The sequence below is a fragment of the Pongo abelii genome, chromosome 4, assembly GCF_028885655.2.
Source record: "Pongo abelii isolate AG06213 chromosome 4, NHGRI_mPonAbe1-v2.0_pri, whole genome shotgun sequence".
Classification (NCBI taxonomy): Eukaryota; Metazoa; Chordata; class Mammalia; order Primates; family Hominidae; genus Pongo; species Pongo abelii.
This window is the reverse complement of record NC_071989.2, coordinates 94,076,999-94,098,890: the sequence shown is the minus strand read 5'-3', so window position 1 is coordinate 94,098,890 and position 21,892 is coordinate 94,076,999.

Here is a 21,892-nt window from a genome sequence, read left to right as displayed (position 1 = left end):
TGTATATATTCTCTAATTCATTTTATCTTCTCCTCTATCAAAAGGATTGCTTCAGTGCCTATATAACACTAAAAAGTGAGCCTTCTTTTCCTGCAGGAAATAAAAAAAAAAAAAAATCAGAACTTCTTTAAAAAGTCGCATTGAATGATTTCTATTGAGGTGTTTCATTTCAAACTAAAAGCAGTTTTTAAAACTCTAAATAACAGCAGATTAGATATGCATGTTATAGACATTCTTATCTCATGTTTTCTTTTCCATTTTGAAAGATCTGACTAAAAAGGTCACTTAAAATGTAAATTTTTTTTAAGAAATCAGTGCATGAGAAATATTAGAAAAAAACCAAAAATGTGAGATCTTTGTCATCATTTATAAAGTGTTAGATATTTACTTTTAATTAAAATTACCCTTGTCTGAATTGTTTGTTATTCTCATCCATTTCTGATGGTAGAGACTATGGTGAGAAAGAACTGTAACAGGGCCTACTTAAAAGGCAATAGGGAAAAAAATCACTTATAATAATATGATATAATATAATAATATAATATAATAATAATTTAAAGTAGTTTTACTCCTTGAAACCTGTAACCTCCATTACACTAATGGAATAATGAATAATGATAACACATTGAATATAAGTAGGCTCCTTTTGCTGCAAATAGAATGTTTCATCTTTTGTCTAAAGTACTACTAATAAAAGCATAATGACATTTCAAGGTCTGAAAATGAATGTACAAGAAACTTGGGAAGCTAGTTTTCCATTAAATGCGTTAGTGATAAGCTTGGTAGTTTTCTTAGTGTTCTCAGAAAGATCCAACCTCATTATCTCTCAAATGGTGATGCCAAAGTCAGCAGCAACTGAGTCTTAGCTTTTCACTGTAAAAGTTAGGGTGAAAAAATTGAAGGGTGCAGAAATTTCTCCAAAATAGCTTGTTATTACATTTTAGAACTAAATAATTTATTAGAGTAGCCAGTAGATAATAATCATGATCAATTCATATTTACCTTTATTCACATGTATATTATAGATATTTATATGTATATATAGTTATATAATATTTTGCACACACACATACATACACACATACACTCATATAAATTCTTACACCCTAATGAAATTGTACTTGAACCATGGGTTTTGACATAATTGTCTTCTTCCTTCACCTCCTTGTAGAAACTCACTTTTTAGAGCATATAGCACTGGAATGTACTGGTTTTCTTCCTGTTTACCTCTGAGCATATCACTTGTCTTTTTCATAGAACTGTTTTATTTTCCTACTCTTGTTGGAAGAATACAATGTTTTTCTAATGTATGTTCTTTCCTTTCTATACCCTGTCTCCTTCTCTATCTCATCCATTCCCTCATCTTCAACAATTTCCTCTATTTAGATGAAATTCACCTATATCTGGAACACTTACTTCTGTCCTGAGGTTGTGTCCTGTATTTCCAGCTACTTTTTAGACATTTAAAACTGGATGACTTGACAAATTCCCCTGAAGCCAGCTTTTATTTCCAAATGGTCTATTAGCAGCACTAATATATTCTATACATGAGCCTTATTTTACTCTTTGCTATCTCCCCGTATTGAATCAGTCCTCAATTGCATCAATTTTTTTGTTCAAATGTTACCAAACTTTTTCCATTTTTATCTTTCTTTATTGTCTTCATCTCCACTCAACTTTTGGCTGATATTATTTCTGAATATTCATTCATCCTCAACAAAATTTGATTATGGTTTTATGAAAAACAGAGAAATGAAAAAATTGCAAACTTTATCAACATACATCTTTTAATCTAGAAAGATGTAAAAGATATATCAAACAAAATGATTATAAAAGAAAGTATTTTTCATATCTTGAGTAAAAGATATTTTTCCAACAGATTTTTATTCTGTTAAGGACCATTTTAAAGGGTCCTTAAATAAAAATTGTCCTTATTATTTATTAAGTTATTTTTGGTGAACTTTTATTTATTCTACTTTTTTCCTTTTTAGTTTTAATTTTTCTTTCTTGATTTCTAGACATTTTATCTACTAGAAAGATTATCTTTCTTTGTCTGTAATGGATGTTACTAAAACTTTTTGTTGTTACTTGCCTTTTGACTTTACTCTTTTTTATTGTGACATAGTTTTTTTAAATGTACTTAAAATAATCTATCTTTTATTTTATGGATTCTCTAAATGAGTCCCCATGCTAAATTTATAAAGACATTTTGCCACATTTCTTCTGATCTTTGATGGCTTTTTATGTTTAATTTTAATGATATTTTTGGCTTATTTTGTTATAAGTTTGATTCATGGATGGAATTTTATTTTTCTCCACATAACTCCTCCTAATATTCCCACATATATTTACTTCAAAATATCTTAATTATTTTTATTAGAATGCTGCCTTTATCTTACTGAAATCCCATTTAGTGTTCATTGTTGAACCTTCCAATTTTTTTAATGATCTGTTTAACTTTTCATGTATAAGTAGCACACTCCTTCAAGTGAGCCTAAGTTTTTGAAATAATGACTGTTTAGTCATATATATTACATTTTACATACAAATGCAATATCGTAAATAGTATTCTGTTTATTTTGAATTAAAAGGGGGAACTACTTTCACAATATCTAGGAGAAATTTGTCCCTAATCTTTGCAGCAGTTATAAAATTTTGCCCTTTGTCATTGTGATCTGTAGTGTCCTCAGTCTCCCAATATAAACTTACCATTTTGATTGAATTTCAGTAGCTTGCTCGAATTCAGACACCTTTTATGGTCAGGCCCTTGGCAAGGAGAATGACAGGCTTTGATATAATACTAGATGTGTTTTCCTGAGGCTGTCACCTGGCTATGGGACATTTAATGGCTGAATGACAGAAAGGCAGAACATTACTTACAAGGCAGGCATAATTTTGCAGACTGCCACCTATCTATCAGTTATAGAAGTCAATAGAAATATCTTAAGAACAGTCAACTAGAATTTCTTTATAATACTTTGAAAATAAAAGAATTATTTTGATTATTTAAAGTGAGTTTTGTTAATAATAACTGGATCATTTTTTCTCATTTTACTTTTCATCTCACTCTGAAAATTATATATAGTATTTTCATCTCAAGAACATCCTTACTGCCATTAACCAAGTAGCAAATGTTAAGTCATTTGCTATTATAATATTTGATATTATAATTCAAGTTAAAATTAACAAGTATAGGCTTTGTTAATATAATAAAGATAATCTCATTTCTCTTTTCCACTCTTTCATCAAGTAACATGTATTGGTGAGGTCACAATGTCCAAGGATATGTGATAGATAAATTAGGGGAACAGAACCTATTCAAGTGTATCTCTGATATTTTTTTCTGGTTACAACATAAATAGGTGTACGAAAAGTTAGCTAAAAGCAAAAGGCTGCCCAGGTGAAGGGGAAAATGAGTAGTATAGAAAATAAGTGCAGTATGAATTCAAATGAGGGATATGACTGTGGGGAGAGGGTAGCAATCACTTGAGGCTCTTCAAGGAGATAGACTTTGAGGCTGACACTCAATAACACACAGTATTCAATAAATCAGAGAAGATGAGAAGTTGAAAAGGATAAAGTGATTGGGTTTGTGAGGAAAAAAAAAAAAGAATACCATAACCGCTGACTCAGCACAAGACCACACCCCATTTTGGTTATAACAATGAATTGTTCTTGGTAACTAACAATACAGCCTGATGGGTCAGTTATGTATTTTGGCCAAATGTAGAACAGTTTTTCATCTCCTTTTGAGGAATCGTGTAATACAGTGAGTGTGTTCTAGAACTTCCACTTCAGTATACACTGAGTTTTGTCATTTTTATACTAAATTCTTACATCATGTGGCATCATTCTCTTGTGATGAATTTGGATCCATTCATCTTAGGTCCTCTCTGAATTAAGCATATTTTCCACCATTGCTGTTCATGATGTCGTATCTTTTTGGATTGGAATGGCTTGTTATATAAAACCTGGAGATATTACATTCTTGTTATTATAGATGAATAATGTTATTTCCAAAAGCCAATCTGATCAAAAATATGTCATTATTAATGTATTTTTTCATAGAATATATTTTAGGCATTACAGAAGGATGAACCATGAAAATTCCTTTATAAAAATTTCTTTAATATTATATTCCATTGTCTTACAGTATTGCAAATGCAAACAACAGCAACAGCATACAACAACAAAACACTTATATAGCACTTCCTACCTGTCAGGTACTTTTCTAGGGCTTATATATATAAATGTATTTAATCATTACAACCATTACAACAGCCTACTTTACAGATGAGAAAACTCAGGCACGGAGAGTTAACATGCCAAGGCCAGGAGGATACTAAATGGCAGAGCTGGGATTTGAAATCAGACTGTCTCCAGAGCCTGCCTATATTCATAACTACATATAAATTTCAATGTGATTTATCTCTACAGCACATTTTACCTTATCACACAGTCCTATGTTTATGAAATGGCATTATAAATGCTGTTAATTTAAATCATATTTTTTGTGACTAGACCCTTTAAATGTACTATTTCTCCTTTTAATTTTATAAATATTGGTTAATTGACTTGTAACATTCCATTCCTGTTTGTTTTCATTTCGTTTTAGAGTTTGTATTTTCTGCTTTTATTAAATTTGGAAAAACGTTAAAATTTGTCCCATGCTTTGATTATATTTTTCAGTTTTGAACTTTACGATAGAAAAAGAAAGGAATAAAATAAATCTTAGTTAAATAAGACATGAGAGAGTGGATTTGAAATTGTTTATTTTAGCTAATTACTTAGTCAATAGTTATCGGTCAAACAAAGATACTATTTGAGAAGTAATCTTTTGAGCTCTTTTAATGATTTAGAACACAAATAGAGATAATATGTGTGCAGTAATTCTCCCTGAGACACGCTTAAAAGAAAATTTTGATACACTCATTAAATCATTACAGATAGGCACAGTGATTTTTCTCAATTGTTGCAAAAAATGACCATTGTTTTCTTCTTCATAGAATATTTATTGTCTGCACACTCGTTTTCGGCACTGCATGAGCAATTTTCAAGTTAATGCATTAAAAAAAAAAAGAAAAAACTGTACAATACAATACCTGTATTGCCAAAAACATGACAGAAGGATAGCATCCTCTAATTCTGCCTAATTTCAAAGTGAAGAGTGATTAAGTGGCTTATAAAATTTTCTTCTTAGTCTGGCAAGCCTACAGAAGAAGAAGAAAGTAATTTAAGCTCGACTCTATATAATGCTGTTACTTCTTCAATGGAAGGCAAAGGGCATTTCAGAGTAAGTGATGATTAGTAAATATTTTTCTCATTTTAGGTTTTATTGATCTATCTTAAAAATTTATATTTTGCTTATAACATGAGGAAATTCTGAATCCAACAGACAGTAGCAGCAAATAAAAAGTCATGTTTTCAATTAAAACTATAGAGGAGACTGAGACAGGAGATCCTATCTAAAGGAACCATACCTCTCAGCATTTTCCCCCTTCACAATATTTACCTTGTTCTTATGCCCAAGCTTTGAGTGGCCAATAATGTGACTTAGATTGAGGAAATTAACAAAGGAAAGAAGAGGAAGGACCTAGGCAGCAAAACCATTTTCTGTGGGAGGTGTTCATAAACAGATGAATTGAAAATTACACAGAGAAAGTTGCCAAACGTTTGCTTTTCAGGATACTGCAGACCCTACAGAAGAAATCCAAGTAGTGGGAATGTATGAAGAAGAGTAAAAAGATTTAAAGGGAAAATATGTAAAGGGCTTAATTTCCTAAGTAACTGCTTTTAGATTGAGAAAAGCTTTCTTTGAAAAGCAGCTTTAATTTTTCCCCTATTACACTTTAGTGGCTTTTAAAATTCCCCTTTGTCTTTGCTGAAGTAATTCCCACATAACTGTAACTCTTGAGAATATTGCTTTCATGCAGAATGAAGAAAGTTTTTTTTTTTAAAGAACAGTCTCATCTCTATATTTTTATTCCTAACTGGAGTCAGGAAGCTGGATTTAATTCAGGGGATTGTTTCCTGTAGTTCCAAGCATGAGGTAATGATCCATCACAGACTACAGAATTATAGCCTCTTAACACAGTTCTAAGTTTTGTTGAAGAACATGTGAAGTTGAACTTTCTGAGTGTGGAAGGAAGTTCCCTGAAGAGAGAGGCTCTGAATCAAAATATTTAATACTAGATGATACTATAATCTGGCAACAGAGAAGGTAATCATCAAAAGCAAGCATGCACACAGAGCTCAATTTATACAGGAGATTTAGTGCTTCCATGTGGAGAGCATTTCTTTTATTCTTATTTGTATAAATTTAAGAAGAACAAGTGCAATTTTGTGCTATATTGTGTAGTGGTGAAATCTGGGCTTCAGAGAAAGAGTGTGTGTGTGTTTATCCATGTGTAACGCTACCAAAACACAAGTCGTGTATAATGGGGGCCCATAGAGTCCGAAAAGAGGGATATGGGAATTTAGAATGTGTTATTTTATAGAAAAATTTCCTTTGGAGAAGTATGGCACAAAACAGTAGAGATGAAAGAAGTACCACATTAGATTCTTTATTGTCTTATAAAGGATTTTATACATAATTCCCCTGGAGTACTATCCTACTTTCTTGAGGGCTGTGCCTGCACTTGAGACATTCTACAAGAAAGAAAAATCATTACATCAAAATGGATCTTTTTTTTCTTGCTTAAGATGGTGGAGAATAAGTTCAAATGCATGCCCAATAAACCTACCATCGATTTTATCCCTGGGCAGTATTTGTTCGGAAGGTAGCCAAATGGTAAGCCACTAGAAAGTATATGAAGAGACTGAAGTTAGATGGTCAGGTTCATGGCTATATTCTTGGAGTAACCAACTTTGCTTTCTTTCCTCAGTGAGACCAACAGTCACCAATCCTCCATAGTCACTCATTTATTGGATTAGATACTTTTCAATATTTGTATTCCCTATATGAATATATTCTCCTATAAAAGATTTTGATTGTAAATTATTATGTAATGTGTTCTATGATTGTTAATTTGATTGGATTTGTCAGTAAGAAAGTTTCATCTAAACCTAATGAAGATAGAATTATTGTATCCAGACTAAAGGGGCAGTAGATCTAGAATGTGGAATTTATAAATCATGAGGCCAAGAATTACTCCACTGAATGCACAACCCAGTTTTAGATGTTTAGACACGAGCTTCAATTAATCATGATCTTTACTTTGATGTATGAGATGAGGGTAGAAAATGGACTCTGTTTTTCCAAAGCAGATAAGCTAGAAGATAAATTTTCAGAGGCTTATCACTTGATTATAGTTGTAGTTTACAATAATGTGTTTAGACACATATAGCTTCATCTAACTTAAGTAACATCTTAGGATCTTCAAGCTCCTGTTACAGGACTCAGACTTTCTCGATAAATGCACAAATGCTGTATGTGTCTGGAATTAAATAGAAGAGATCTGTTCAGAATTCCGTAAACTCATTCAAATAAGAGATGGAAAGCTGGAGGTGAGGAAAATCTATAGCTATCAGAATGAAGCCTGGCATTAAGAGCAGTGTCTCTCTTTATTGTTTGAATTCATTCATACATTTCTTCACCAGATGGGAAACACGGCTGCAAGAAACAGAGAGCTGGTGAACATTTGCGCTTCTCCAATGCTGATTCATTCAGGGCTCTCTTACTGCCCTTTGGGCACTAGCATCAGTAGGAAGACTACTTTATTTTATGCTGTTTTAGTTTAAAAACCCTTTTAATGCCCTTACTATGTGCCAGACGTTATTATAATTTCTTTGCAAATAACTTCTTGGTGGTTCTCGTCATGCCAAAGGCTTTATCGACTGTGAAGCATACAGAGCTCAATTTATGCAGGAGATTTAGTACTTCCACGTGGTAAACATTTTATTTTCTTTAAATTCGTATAAATTTAAGGGTTAGAAACACAATTTGTTACATGGCTATATTGCAAAGTGGCAAAATCTGGGCTTGTAGTGCATCCATCACCCAAATAATGTATGCTGTACCCATTAAATACTTTCTCATTATCAAATCTCCTCCCTCCCTCATGTGGTTAAAATTTCTAATATTTTAACTGTTTAAAAACTTGGATCCTTTCCTGGAGTTTGAGGAACTCATTACCTTTTGGTTTTGATAGGAGGCTGAAATAAAAAATTGTTAGACACTTGCTTTCCCACCTTCCCTTCAGTGGAATTGCAGATATTTCCTTGGATCCACCAACAAAATGGACCACCCCAGAGTGTGAATCAGGAGCTGGTAAAAGTAACAAGCGAAAACTAGAAAGTTCCTCCTAATGGTAAGAGTAAGCAAAAAGATTATTGAATCTCTGGGACAAAAGTGGAAGCAGTGCCATTTGTAGCACCCGCTGCAAGGCGGCAGCAATACTGCTTGTAAGAGTGCAAGCATATCGGAAGTGGCTGGGTGGCAGCAGTCCTATGGCATCATTTTAAGCATCCTCTTAAATTGCCTCTGCCTAGATCTCCAGTTCTCCTGTGGTTCTCTGAGATACCAATATCATTTTCATTCATTCCTTTTCTACTGAAATCAACCCAAATCTGCTTCTGTGGCTTGAAACTAAAATATCTGACTGAAGCACACCAAATATTAGACATGGGCAGTCAACATTTTCCATTTATTATGTAAATATGTAGGTTTATGATAAATCTTCTTTCCTCATAGGACGAAGAGTCAGGCATAAAAACTTCAAATTGAAATGATATATTGTTCTCCAAGGCCTAATACTTTCAAGGCACTTATAAGTAACGACTTCAGAGTGTACAGCATTTGAAAGGAACATTTTGAAAATGTGTTTAGCCAAATGCTATTTCTCCAAGAAAGAAGGTTTGAAAAAGGGAAATTTTGTAATTTAATAGTTTTGAAAAATGGAGCAAATCATATCCTCTTCTTAGTACTTTGGTACATTTTGGGTTCTAAGAAGTTCCACATAAAAGAAACCATTTCATTTTTGGCTAGAGATTTCCAAATATATTGGATGCTTCAATCATTTTCACGTAAAACTTCTTAGTATTCCTCAGAGCCAATGTTCTGTGGAACATTCTGGGAAGACATAGAAATGTCTACTTAGTTATTCAGTATCCACTGAGGATAAAATGTGTTGCTATGCTTGATTAATGTGAGAATTTCAAAACAACTAGTTTTATTTTTCCTTTTAAAAGTTTCATAGAAATTTAAAGAGTTATAGAACCTCTTGACTATTACACTTGGAAGATTAGCATGGCATAGTGTTTATACAAATAGACTCAAGAGCCAGACTCCCTGGGCTCAATTTCTGGTTCTTTTCCCATATTAGATATGTGGTCTCAGGCAAGTTACTCAGCTTTCCCAGGCTTCAGATTCCTCACACTGAGGATAACATTTTACAAGAATTAAATGAGTAAACTTTTTGTATTAAAATTATTTGTTTTCAATATTTTATTTATAATCTTGTGTTTAATTTATATTTTCCTTTTGTTAATTGTGTTAGCTAGAAAGAGATTTCTAATAGGATTATGGTTAGTGAAAAGAGAGCTATTTATTATGAAGATGAAACAAAAGATACAGTTAGCCAAATGCTAAAAATATTTTTATAATAGTTTTATCTTTTACAAGAAGTGTTCGTCAAAATGTTATGAATTTGTCTTCAGGAAATGGTCCGTGTTCATGTGATAACTTTCAACACCTTTAAAATACGTTAAGTATGAAAAGAAAGTGATAAAAAGTCTCTCTTTCTCTCTCTCTCTCTCTCACACACACACACACACACACACACACACACAGCTCATTCTGTAAGCATCCTTATGTGATTTTTAGTTAAGTGTTGGGATAAATAAAAACTTGTGACCCAAAATAAAATGAATGAGCTAACACTTTCTTCAGATTTGGTATTCTCTGTAGGAAATGTCTTAAGGGAGAAGGGAAAATTCTTGAGAATTGAAACACCCACATATAAAGGGTCAAACAATTATTTTATTATATTAAATTAACTAGTTTATATAACTTATAATTTCTTTTCCATCACTCCCTAGTTGTAATAGACAGTATATGAATTCTGCCAAAATCCCTTGTATATACCCCTTCCACTAAGTGCAAGTGAAAACTGTGACTAACTTCTAACCAATAGATTAGGGCAGGTTAAAAGTAGTTTACAGATATAATTAAGGTTCCTACTGAGTTGCCTTTGAGTTAATCAAAATGGTGATTTTTCTTCATGGACCTGACCTAGTCACTTGGGCCCTTAAAAGAGAAACCGGATCCTTCCTGAAGAGAAATTCTCCTGGTGTATTTGAAAAAGTAACTGCCATGGTTTGAGAGGGCTTTGTGGGTAGTTCTTGAGGGTGACTGCTGGAGATTAGAGTGACTACTAGCTAGCAGCCAGGAAGAAACCAGGGACTTCAGTTCTACAACCACAAGGTAGTGAATTCTGCCAACAGCCTGCATGAATTTGGATGAGAACTTCGAGTAAAAACTAGATGAGAACTTAGACCTGGCAGATACCTTGATTTTAGGCCAGCAAGACCCTTTAACAGACAACCCAGCTAGATGATGCCTGGACAACTGACTCCTGTGTGATGGCTAATATTAGGTGTCAACTTGATTGGATTGAAGGATGCCCAGATAGCTGGTAAAGTATTGTTTCTGGGTGTGAGGGTGTTGCCAGAGAAGATTGAGTCAGTGGACTGGCAGAGGACAACTCACCCTCAATGTGGGTGGGCACCATCCAATTGGCTGCCAGCGAGGCTAGAACAAAGTAGGTAAAAGAAGGTGGGATCAGCTTGCTGAGTCTTCTGGCTTTCATCTTTCTCCCATGCTAGATGATTCCTTCTGTCCTCCTGCCCTTGGACATCAGACTCCAGGTTCTTTGGCTTTTGGACTCTTGGACTTACATCAGTGGTTTGTTGGGAGCTCTCAGGCCTTCAGGCACAGACTGAAGGCTGCACTGTCGGCTTCCCTGCTTTTAAGGCTTGTGGACTTGGACTGAGTCACTACTGGCTTCTTTCTCCCTCATCTTGCAGACGACTTATCATGGGACTTTACCTTGTGACTGTGTAAGCCAATTCTTCTTAATAAATTCCCTTTTATATATACACGTATATCCTATTAATTCTGTCCCTCTGGAGAACCCTGAGTAATACACCCCAGCAATAGCAAGTTATTAAAGAAATTTTGTTTTAAGCCTTTAAAATTATTTTTTGTTTGTTTTAGCAGCTATAGAAAACGAATACATCAGCATTCCAATTGCTCGTTTTGGTGTCTTGCCAAGTTCAGAACACTATGGTTAAAACAATTGATTAATCCAAATAAAATTATAAAAGTGTAATGTCTTGCCAAATAGCACTGTGACTTCTAGCTGGGGAGATTTTTATGAATGCCAAATGTTGCTGTAACTTGATGTTACTGTTCTATGGAATTTGAGTTCCATGAACATTCTTCAATAAGACAGGGATATTTCATTTCTTCTGCAGATGGCTCAGAGCCAAAGCTGGAGCATTTATAGATTCTGGGAGAAGCAGCAATGAGAGTTTAGTTAGAAAAATGTTTCCACAGCATTGTTTAGACTTGACATTCTATACCCACATTTGGTGTTTGGCATGAGCCTTATACACAGTGGCCTATAACATTGTGATAGTAATAAGCACAGCCAGCCAAACTCTGGAACCAGCCTGTGTGTGATCAAATCTAGGCTCTGCCATTAACTAGATCTGTGTTTCAGTCTCTTTATCTGTGAAATGGAAATTAATAATAATAATACCTACATCAGGGGGTTCTTATATCAAAAATGATAATATGGGTAAACCCCTTAGAACAGTGCCTACGTAAATATTAGCCTGCTTAATTATGTCACTTGATTTGTATGTTTACAGTTGTGACACCATTAATTCACTGCAAGGAGGACAGTCGTGTATATCTCTATGACACATGTGATCAAGTTGCTGTAATCTCTCACATCTCTCGTTTCAATTCCCTTTGTGATCAAATTATGTGAATTTTTAGAAGATGGCTGTGGATGTCTATTTCTACAATTTCGGATAGAAACAAAGTAAATATAACGAAGATTGAATTTACCAAAAAATATGAATGGTATTTTATGGCAAGTGGCCTTATTATAATGCATAAGATCAGAACATAAAATTGTTTTCTTCCTAATTTATGTTCATTCATGTAGCACTGGTAATCTTTTGAGGTCCTAATGGTAATTAGTGTAGCTACAATCTTTCTTTCTGGCCAGAAAGAAAGTTAATGAAACTACGTAATAGTCTGAAGAGCAGGTGTGGAAAGACTTTTATATTTTTAATAGAAGGATTAATGTGAAAAAATTAAACTGTCCTCAAACAATTATGCTGCTAATTAATATTTCAGCTTTCACAGATATTAGACAGGAGTTTATGAAGGAGGAAAAGTCATTCCAGTTTTAACCTAGCTACTTTGATATACTACTGCAAAGAAACCTTCCTATGTTCTGATCTTTAAATGTGTCACTTTTCATTGAAAAAATGCAGAAGCAGAATCCCCTAGTAACATGTCAACTGTGCACCTGATGACTTTTCAAATAATGTACAGGACATGCATAAAACTGTTAAGCAAATAATGAATTTTGTGCAAGGCATGCTCCCAGGTGTTATTTTGCAAATATAGCTTGTCTTGTAGTGTTATGTCAGGTGAACCTAAAAACAGAGGGTAAAATTGCTATCAAGAGTAAATGATTGGAATCCAATTTTTCTGTTAACTGAACTGAACCCATATGCACACTCTAATATTCCCCAGGTTTGATAGGCATATTCTATTAGCAATTTCTACTCACCACATATTTTAATTTGGTATTTAATTATTTCCATGAACTAAATCATCAGTTGAAACTTACTATATTAAAAAACATAAAAATAAGCCCTTTTTTACCACACACCAGTGCTTTGGAAAACTGGCTTGCCAAATTCAAAATGGCAAAATTAATAAAATGAGTAGCTAAGCATTTTATTTGCAATTGTATCTTTGCATTTATTTTTAGAGCATAATCAAGAGAAATATGTTTATTGACTCCTAAAGGAAATGTTTACTTTCCTTTATCTGGTAATTACGGAAACAAATTGCCTGGTCACATTTGAAATAAATAAATGAAATTTCAGTGAATTTGTTACAGATAACTAATAAGTTACATGATTGCAATTTATTCATAGAGTGTTTTTTTAAAAAAAATCATTGAAGTGACTGGAAAAAATGTACTTAATTGAAATGTTAAAAAATGGAGAAGAGTCTCAGCATGAAGTGCTGAAGGCTTCTGGTGATTTGATATTTGTCTATGAAAAGCTTATCTTCACTGAAGAAAAGGCAAAGAGGGTGAGCTCCTTGAGAGACTTGTTTATACAGAGGAAGGATTTTATTATACTTTATTGTGTGTACATGGCATAAATTCTAAAACATTAGAAGAACTATTCTGCTGTAGATCTCGAAGCATCTTTCTCTAGGATAGTTTAAAAGTAGGAAAACTGTTCCTCTTCTTAAGGGTGCAACATGGTTTTAATAGAATTTGAAAGGAGATGCCTGGGTTTTCAAGGTTTCTTTCATGGATAAGATTTAAAGAAATAATTTCCATCTTAGGTCAGAAATGCAGTATGCCTTCATTTCTTTGCTCAAAAGATTTCCCTCAGGAAACATAAACCTGGAAGTACAATCCGTGGTTCCTTGGGGGTAAATGAACTATTTTGCTTGTTCTTATTGCTTATTTTTAGAAATACATCTCATGTACACGCCTATTTCTAACTTATAGAGGGGAGGTAATCCATGAGAAAGGGAAGGAAGCATGAGGTATTGCTCTCCCCTCTATGCTCACCCGCCTCCTGCCATTTCTTAAGGTCCCCATTGCACCTCACTAATGCACAATGTGCAGAGCTGGTCTGGCCTCGCCTCTGTAGACTGGTAATTCCATTTATTCCAAAAGGAAGTGATTCCTCTCTTGCACATTTTCTTTTTCTCTTCTGTCTCTATGTCTCTCATTATTTTCCTTCTTTTTCACTTGAATTTATTGAAATATAATTCAAAAGAAAATTGTATATATTTTAAGTGTGCGAGGTGACTTCATATATGTATAACAGCACTCATAGATACCTTTTTTAAATAAAACATTTCAGATTTATTAGCAAATTTCGAATATACAATACACTATTAATAACAATGCTCACCATGCTGTACATTAGATCCTCAGAGCTTATTTGTTTTATAACTAGATATTTGCGCCCTTTAGCCAACATCTCCCCATTTCCTGCACCTTCCAATCTCTCATTCTTTCTCTGTCTTTTAGGAGCCACAAAACTCAGCTATTTTCACTAGATGGGGTTACAGTTGAGGAGTAGTGTTGGAGAGTTTGCTATTGAAAGCTTTTCTATAGTGCTAACTTGTTCCAGCTCCAAGGAATCCACTCATTTCTCTCTTCCTGAGAGAATTAAGGTCTCTACATATGACACTGGGTCATTTCCCTTTAAACTGATAAAAATTTAAATTTGATATTCTGTGCCTTCAGAGCCTCTAGCTCTGCCTGTCCCAAGCACAAAATTGTTTTCTTGTCTTTCTTTCTTATTCTGATTTATGTCTGTGGATTTTTCCCCAAATAACAAAAACTTACATACTTTTCTTAAAGGGATGATATATTGTCTTTAAAATGAAGCACCAGCTTGTTTACTAAATTACTTCACTTGTTTACTAAATTAATTTGATTTCAGTAAATTAATGATAAGGTATTTTGTGTCGAATTAAAATTTCCAGGAAATAGGGTCTTATGTTACAGGTAAGGCCATTACTATCTACATCACCTTAGTTTTAGTCAAGTGTTCGTGAAAGTGGTGAGCACTGATCAAAGGGCACAAAATATCTACGTAAAGAAATCTATTTTAAATCCATAGATTTCATTATAAAAAGGGGCACCTTATTTCCAGTTTAGGGAATTCCTATTGAGTGATCTACATATGTACCAGTAAAATGCAAACCATTATTTAAATTTTTTCACAACTTTGGAAACTTTACATTGTAAAACTTACAGAATATGATTACCAATTTTTAGATTTTTTTTTCTACAGAGTAGATTAGCTTAATACATTGAATGCTAATGAAAAAAATTATGATTCTAGGTTAATTCCAAATTGAACTAGACAGTTTTTCTCTTTTATGCTTTATAATTTTGTTTTTTTAAATTCTGATCTTTCATCAATTGTTCCTTTTGTATAATCTAAGCTTAAAAATGAAGCTGGTGATTACTATATTAAAATGCATTAACTTTATAAATTGCTCTTCTTTTGTATTACCAATACTTTGGCTGTGCTGCAGGTGCATAAAGTATTTTATCTCAGTAAATCCTTTGGACCTTAAGGATAAGATCTTCCTGCTCCTGTTGATACAAACAAAGGACGTACTTTAGAAAGAAGTGACATCCAGTAGAATTTTCTTCAATAATGGACATGGTATATATCTGTACTCTTCAGAACAGTAGCTACTAGCTGTATAGAGTTATTGAGCACTTGAAATGTGGCTGAGGGACCAAATATTTAAAGTAACTTAATTATATAGACACATAGTGGATATCATATTGAAAAATACAGTCTAAAACTTGATAAGTTGCCAAATACCTCTGAGCTTCAGTTTTCTTATTTGCAAAATGAAAATACTCACCCATGACTCTGTCACAGAGGTGTTTCAAAAATCAAATGAAAAGAGAAAAGTGTTCAAGCATAATTAGGAAGGGCCTTGGATGGACTCTGGAACTGTACAGCTTAACTGTGAGTCTTGACTCTACTCCTCTCTAACTATTATATATGCTTGAGCAAGATATGACAAGTATCTGTAAAATGAGAATAATAATAGTATCTAACTCATTGATTTTTGTGATGATTAAATGAGATAGCATATGCAAAGTCTTTTGAACAGTACCTAATATGCAATTGAGCCCTAGATAAATAAACATTATTATTCTTGTTATTAACAATGCAAACATGTAGAAAGCATGCTCTAATGTTTAGAGAAAGCTCAGTTATCTCATCCTTTATTCAGTTTCCAAAATAGAAGAACTTGGCTAGGATTCAAGAACAAAATTTCATTCATAAGATTTTGTGGTGAATGAATCTTTGGTAGGATTGCAAAAGAATTAAATATCTTTGAATTTTCCCTCTTTGTTTTTACTGTTCTATGTGGCAGTTGTGTAAATTGGGTTTGAAAATAAAAATTCCAAGTAGGGAAGCCTGCATTTGCTTAAGAAGAAGAGGAGAAAAGAAGATATTGAATATTTCTGTATTATAATAAAATTGACAAGGGAAGAAATAACAAAAAAATGGAGGCTGATACTCTAGTAGCAACACAGTATGTATTAACCTTGTGTTGGGTGTCTAGCTATGACTTAGACATAGAATTCTGAGATCTCAAGTCCTGGCATTTTCTATTGCCTGTATTTTCCTTCAGAGGCATGACCAATAACACCAGGAGTACACAGCGTATTTTTTTTTTTTTTAACAGGGTCTTGCCTCCCCACCCAGGCTGTAGTGCAGTGGCATGAATTTAAGGTTATATAGCTCATTGTAACCTCAAATTTCTGGCCTCAAGCAATCCTTCAAACTCAGCTTCTCGAGTGGCTAGGACAACAGGCATGTGCCACCACACCTGGCTAATTTTTAACATTTTTTTGGTAAAGATAGGAGTATTGCTATGTTGCCCAGGCTGGTCTTGAACTCCTGGCCTCAAGCACTCCTGCTTCCTTGGCCTTCCAAAGTGCTGGCATTACTGGTGTGAGCCACTGCCCTCAACATCTATACCATTTTGATTTTGCTGCTTTGGAAAAGCTGATCCCAAAATTCATTTTCTTTTTCCTAGGACATGCCCAATATCTTCCTTTTTTTTGAGACATTTATTTGGGTTAAGAAGCAAAGTCTCTTAAAGTAAGTACTTTAGAGAGAAGAATAAATCAAGATGTTTATTTGTAACTTGGTAAATATTCTGACAGCTGACTTGGAATAGAGATGATGGTGGCCAGATCGCTGATGGAGCCAGAGTAGGTGTCTAACTTGGAGAGGTATGTGTGGTAGGCAGAAGAGTGTTGAAGAAAGACTACCGAAACCATACCTTTTTACCTAGGACTGGAATATTTGACTTTTTCCCCATTATCTTCTGTACCATCTACAATTTGGATAGTGCTTTGCTTATATATTGAAAGTCACTATTTGGTATATAATACGTTTATTCTATCACTGCCAGTTTAGATGGAGAAAAATACAGTAGAAATTCACAAGAAAGACTTGGACTTATAACTAAGGTTTACAGGCTGTTACATGAGTAGAGTGTAACGGTCATTAATAAAAAATGTCACTATGTCCTACTTTAACAGGTATTTCCATATTCAAATTCTTAATCGAATCATGTTTTTGTAAAACAGACTTACTCTTGATCTCAAATAAATGAAATATGCATGTATTTAAGAACATACAGTTCAGTTTTCAAAATCTGATATTTTTGTTATTTTAAAATCTGATATTAAAAAACCTTTAAATTAAAAAAAAACAGTTTTAGTTTTTGGGTTTTTTTCTCCCATCAGTTGGAAGACACTGATTTTCTTTGCTGGAGGTGGAAATTTAAAAGAGTAATATTATATTGTTACTTTTGAAGTTTAAGTCTAGGAAAAGTTGAGGTTTTGTTTTCCTTGAAGTATTGAACCACATTAAAAAAAAACCCATCATTTCATTTATTAACTGTAAAAAGAAGACCAAAGGAAATTCACCAAGTAGATAGGTTTACCAGGCTAAAAAATATAAAAGTATAAAGAAAGTACTGCATATTGTCACATATCTATCTCCTCTTTAGACAATACATAAAACTTTACTTTTTAAATGCTTATGTGTACAGGTATTGTGCTAGATCTTGTGACTAGTAAAAAGATAACAAATAACAAAACTATAAAATTAACATAAATAAGACGAATAGCAATAAATATAAAGGCTATAAAATAAAATGTAGAATAAACAAAAATCTTATTAATGCCATAACAAGGATACTTCTGACAATTATGAAAGTATAAACAAGGAAGTGTTTCAGTTTGAATGAGAGGGTTAGTTAATTTATTGTCTAGAAATGGCATTTAAGTTGGTCCTTGAGAAATGTTAGAATTTTTATAGCAGTGATAATGGAAAGGCATTCTAAGTGGATAAAAACTATGGTTAGAGACATAGACTGGAGAGCAGGGTATCTGAAACAATGCTGAGCCATTGTTTGCTAATAGTGGACTATGTAAGCAAGGCAGTGGAATATAGGCTAGAAGGGTATATTGAAGCCAAATTAAAGAAGGATGTGAAGGTTAGGCTAAGAAGTGTGATGAGCTTTATTTAGGTAATAGGCAATGAGGAGAAATTGAAACATGAAGGAACATAATTTGAGGTGTGATTATTTGAGTTTTTAAAATATTATCACTGTGCATCAGAACGGGTTAGGGAAGGCTTAAATCCTGGATGCTGGCTTGGCACCTATTAGAGCAATTAAAATGAGAAATGATGCAGACTAAACTAGAATTTCAGGTAAAAATGAGAAAAATATGGTATAGGCATTAAAAAATGGTATAGGCATTAAAAAACTTCATTTGACTGAGTTTGAGTATGGAGGAAAAGGAAGTATGGAGATCAAAAGAAAACATCAGGATTTGGGAGCTTGGACACAGGTAAGAGAAGTGGTCTGGGGATGGTAAAAGTCATGAGCCTACCACTTGGGGTCAAGGATAGGTCTAGTCATTTAGATGTGAAAACAGGAAGATAGTGCCTGAGGCATTGTCCTCATTCCTAAAACTTCCAGTGATGGGAACATTAAAACTAGTAGTAACCCAATGTTCCTGTCAAAAGAACATGAATTCAGCTCTGATATTGGGAACGATGTCATTGGAATGTATTTTACCCCTTCAAAACTAGTACAACGAGTCCAATGATAGTATATGCTTCCTTCTCCCCCACAACATTCTACTTATGATTTGACTGTGTAATGCTTAATTTTAGGTATCTACTTGATTGGATTGAGGAATGCCTAGATGGCTGAGGAAACACTGTGTTTGGGTGTGTCTATGAAAGGGTGTCCAGAGGAGACTGACATATAAATCAGTGGACTGAGAGAGGAAGCCCCGCCCTCAGTGTGGGCGGGCACCATCCTATGACTGGTATCCTCAATGGGACAAACTGGGAAGGCAGATTTTCTTTCTCACTGGTCTCTTCCTCCCTTCTGGAGTTGGACGCTTTACTCCTCCTAACCTTGGACATCAGATTCCAGGTTCTTTGGATTTCGGACTCTGGGACCTGCACCAAGAGCCTCCTGGGGGCTCTTGGGGCTTCAGCCTTGAACTGGGGGTTGCACAGTGGGCTTCTCTGGGTCTGAGGCTTGCTAACTGAGTCGCATTACCTCTACCGGCTTCTTTGGCTCTCCAGCTTGCAGAGGGCCTATTGTCAGACTTTTCCACATTTGCGATCTTGTGAAATCTTCTCATATATCGTATTGGTTCTGTCTCTCCAGAGAACCAACAATGTGTTTAGTATCAAGCTACATAGAAGTTAGAGTTGATGTGCTGGAAGAAAGAAAAATAAGTGTAATGGGAAAAAAAGAGATAAAAGTTAGTTACAGAAAGCACTTGGAAGAATATTCGCATTCCATATGCAGTCATCATTTGTTAACTCTCTCCCTACGGTTCACTCTGACATAGTTCTAATACTTAGTGGCAATATGTTTGGGTGTGATAATTCCAGCTTCAGCTTCAGCAGTGAATCTCACCTAATTAACTAGGCTCAGGTGATCCTCTTGCCTCAGCCAAGTAGCTGGGACTACAGGCTTGTGCCACTGTGCCCAGCTAATTTTTGTATTTTTTAGTAAAGATGAAGTTTTGCCATATTGCCTAGGCTGGTTCTTAGAACTCCTGGACTCAAGCGATCCACCTACTTTGACCTCCCAGAACGCTGGGATTACAGGCATGAGCCAAAGCTCCTGGCCTCTGGGTTCATTGAAGATGAAATTTCTTTTCCTGCTTTTTTTGTTAAGTTTATGGGTTTCAGGAAGAAGAATGAAGTAATCAACAACAGATTACTTGCTTTGGAATTTATAAACACATTTGTGATAATCAAGAAAGTAGTTTTATTCCAGTAGTGGTGATGAATGCCAAATGGCAACAGTTTGAGGACTGATTAGGTTGAGTAAATGAAGGCAACATAAACATAATGTTTTCTCATATGTTAGAAACTTAACTTGATAATTTGGTAGATTAATTCTATGAGAAACATAAAACTGTGTCTTAACACAAGAAGTTGAGTTTATTATTATGCAGTTTATTAGTACTAGACTGTGCTTTTGCACAGTTTCCTCTGCCAAAAATAAAATTTCTCCCTTTATTCACTTGTTAAATTTTCGTGCTTCAATATAGAGTGGAGAAAATTAAAATGATAAGAGAATATAGTTGATAGAATAAAAGTCTAGAGGAAGTAAAGAGACCTGGTTTACCTCCCGAGTTCAGAGCTGAATGTACCTTCTTCTAAAATTAATAACAAAAAAAGGATGGGAGAAGAATCATGGGCATTTTAAAATTGTGAGTAAAATGAGGGAATAACTACCTGAAGAACTCATTTTTTAAAATAATTTAAGTAGAATTATCTACACAAAATAAGGGAAATGGACAGCAGACTGGAAAGTAAAACAAGTAGTGGGTGCTGAGATGTGTAGGGAATAAAATTGGAACTCAGCTAGAAAAACATTAAAAGATATCTGATTAGAACTGAAAGCTTCTCCACGTTTAGGGTGCATGAATATGTAGTGAAAACAATTAGCAAATTTTCATGATTTTCTATGGCAACACCTGTGTAGAAGCAGTAGGGGCTAAACCATACTGCAATTTGTCATGGGGTTAAAATTTACAGGTCCGATGTGTTGTAAGTGGTCAGCGAGATAGATAATTCTAGGAAGCAAATAGAGCATTGTTGAAAGGAGTTACTGTGTCTTTCCAAACTGGATGGAAAGCCAAATGATGTGGCAATAATAAATGGGAAAATAGTGGTGTGTCAAATAATGAAAGTCTTAATGAGCTCTGAGTTGGCTGTGGGAAAGAAAGAAGCGACAGGATTTGAAAGTGACTTTGTGGAGAGTATGTAAATAGAGTCTGATGGTGGTGGCACAAGGGTTTGTAAAGAAATCAGAAAATATTGTTAGAGTTTTTATAGAGATTACAAACTAGTTTGGCAGGCAAAACATATATATATATATATATGCATATTTACATATTATACGTGTGATAATGATTATTTAAAAATTAGGTGGGAGGTACTGATTATAAGTATTCTTAATATTCACAGACAGGAAAGGTCTTGTCAAAGGAATTTGGCCTGGGACTGAAGGATAAGTCCATTTTAGTTAAATAGATGGAAAAAGGGATCTATTCTATGTGTTTTAGGAACACAATATGAACAGACATGGATATGAGGAGAGACCAAACCAAACACTAAGGATAACGATGACAATGATAGTAATAACAACTTGTTATGCACTGACTTTACATATATGATTTTATATAATCTCTATAGTAACCTTGTCAAATAGATATTACCCAAGTTTGTGCATGAGGACATGGAAACCTAGTACTTGCCTTAAAACACGGTAAGAGTACCAGAAATCAAATTAAGATTTGTCTGATATCAAAGATGTGTGCTTAATAAATAGGTTTTATTGCTTTTTAATATGGACCTACATGGCTATTTCAAGGATTGCTTCCCACTGATTATGGGGAAATGTACCCTTTAATTTGCTCTGTGAGTAGTTAAGGTCCCTTCCTATCCTACATTTCAGCCACCCTAGAGTTCTCTGTTATTCAAAGGCACCACACTCTCACATGTCCTGTGTTTT